Source organism: Toxotes jaculatrix, chromosome 24 (genome assembly GCF_017976425.1).
Source record: "Toxotes jaculatrix isolate fToxJac2 chromosome 24, fToxJac2.pri, whole genome shotgun sequence".
NCBI classification, from domain to species: Eukaryota; Metazoa; Chordata; class Actinopteri; family Toxotidae; genus Toxotes; species Toxotes jaculatrix.
Genome location: NC_054417.1, coordinates 3,772,586 through 3,774,747, shown reverse-complemented (window position 1 = coordinate 3,774,747; position 2,162 = coordinate 3,772,586). Strand labels below are relative to the sequence as shown.

General features: G+C 43.8%; 1 long non-coding RNA gene across 2 annotated transcripts; it reads left to right on the top strand.

The window, feature by feature from the left end:
* The first annotated feature begins 588 nt into the window (after positions 1-588).
* Positions 589-1,688, top strand: LOC121178180. 2 transcript variants are annotated; one of them, XR_005893491.1, is made up of 3 exons: positions 589-681; positions 778-905; positions 988-1,688. It is a non-coding gene; the product is annotated as an uncharacterized LOC121178180 (long non-coding RNA). The 2 variants fall into 2 exon arrangements; XR_005893490.1 differs by having other exon boundaries at positions 778-1,688.
* Positions 1,689-2,162: the final 474 nt, after the last annotated feature.

Here is a 2,162-nt window from a genome sequence, read left to right as displayed (position 1 = left end):
TGAGCTGACTGCGCACACACAGCTGGTTTACTGTATTTGCAGCTTTTTTTTTCATGGGTTAATGTACCAGCTCAAACACAGCAGCTGAAATCCTATGAATTTAATCGGAATAAAAAAGTTACAACAGTGAATTTGTGCTTTCGTCAGTGTGCGTCCTCCACCTCAGGAAATCCAAAGTGAAACGCTGTCATCTGCTGGACAAACTTCTCCCTGCAGCTCGGCTGACTCGGTCCCGTGCGAGGTGCGTGGGGAGGGAAGGAATTTGAACCATGGAGTGGAGTGAAGAGTACAATACAGGGGGTGATAGGGAACAGGTGTTCATTTCCGGTTATTGTGAAACTCCTACAATCACCTGTTTTGTCTTAGTTTTGTAAACCTATTTGCATATATTGCTACTGCTGCTTTGTGAAATCAGCCTCAGTGCGGCTTTAAGCGCAGGCTCCTCCTACCACTCTTCGAATCAACGTTGTCCAATCCAGAGCAAGTAAGAGAGTGAGTCGTACCTGTTGCCCATGCGCTAATCAAACCCATGTGACCGAGGAGGAGAGGGCTCAGCCAATAGCAGGGCAGAATTTTATGTCAGGTGCGTTTTATTAGGCGTTGGGGTAGTGTTTGCTCGTGTTTGCCGGTGGAATACGGGATTCTTCGGTAACGTTGGGTTTTGTCCAAGCTCTTTTTCTGGTAAGTGGATCGATCTGAACTCGTTACCTACAGATAGAGGAAGCCTGTGTGTTCATGTTTAACAGGTTATTTGTTATTGTACTTTCTGGTGCACAGTGAGAGCTGTGGCTGAGAGCAGAGAGACGATTCAGGCCGAGTGGAGCTGGAACCTCGGCGTGAGCCCGAGACAGGCGGCTCACGTCTCCGGAGCAAACCAGAGGGAAAATGGCGGACGTGGAGGCCAGGTAAGGCCCACGCGGAACGTTTAAAACGCTAAGCTTGGGTTGATCTGTGACCACAGGCCAACATGTTTGATTATGTGCCGAGTTTCCGCATGACGGACGAAGGGATCCAGCGGAGCAGCCGAGTCCATTTGGGAGAAAGCACCGCGTTTGGCGTCGCTCATCAGCTCTGCAGTCATTCTCTTTACACTGCTGGGTTTAGATGAAGGAGCTGCTGATCCAGCATGAACCATGAGAAGATGCATGTTAGCAAATACTACTCAATGTTTCTACATTGCATCAGTATGTGGAAGCTGAAAGGTGGTAATATCAACTACAAGTAATGCTTTGCAGCAAGTCGTGAACCTGTGGGATGATCAAAAGTGATTCGTAGCTGATAGTTAATATGAAATCATTTATGTCCTTGATGGGAAAAGTGTGATCACTAATGCTGAATATTTTTTGAATGGTAATCATTTAGTTTCAAGTAGTTTGAATCATGTCTTTATTGGCAGTGAGGTTGAACTGGGTTTTGCCACATCGCCCTCTACTGGACAACTGGAGAAACTCCAAGACTGTCATATATCCACGCACTGTCTGATGTACTTGTTTATGCAAACAATGCAATAACGGTGTCTGTTTCTCGATGTCCTCTGACATAATCAACATTTCATTCTAAACAATGCAATAACGGTGTCTGTTTCTCGATGTCCTCTGACATAATCAACATTTCATTCTAAACAATGCAATAACGGTGTCTGTTTCTCGATGTCCTCTGACATAATCAACATTTCATTCTAAACAAAGTGCCAACAAGAAGCAGAAATGACTTTACATTTGTTTTATTTTAAAGTGTGGACTTTCAGAGAAACACTCACATTTACTGTTTTTACCTTTAGAGAAGAATCTGTCTTTGTGTCCAGGTGACAGATGATGTGTTACTGATACAGGATTGTGCTGAATATGTTGTAGTAATCGCACAGTGCTCATGTCATTATTTACAGTCTGATATTAACTGTGGTAAAAACTAGAATGTTGAATTGAAAAAAAAGAGCTGTGATCATGTGACATTCAACTCGTCAGGGTTTGTCCACAGTTTTGTTTTCAGGCAAATAAACAGTGTGGTTCTTAAAAACATCCTCTCAGTGAAGATTTCTCTGTCAGCGTCTTTGTGCTTTTTACATGCGCACGCCTGTGTGCAGTTTTCTAAACTCTTGTTTGTATGGAGATGATCAACCCACCCTGTGAGCTGTCTAATCGAAATAAGGCGGCGACGTTTTC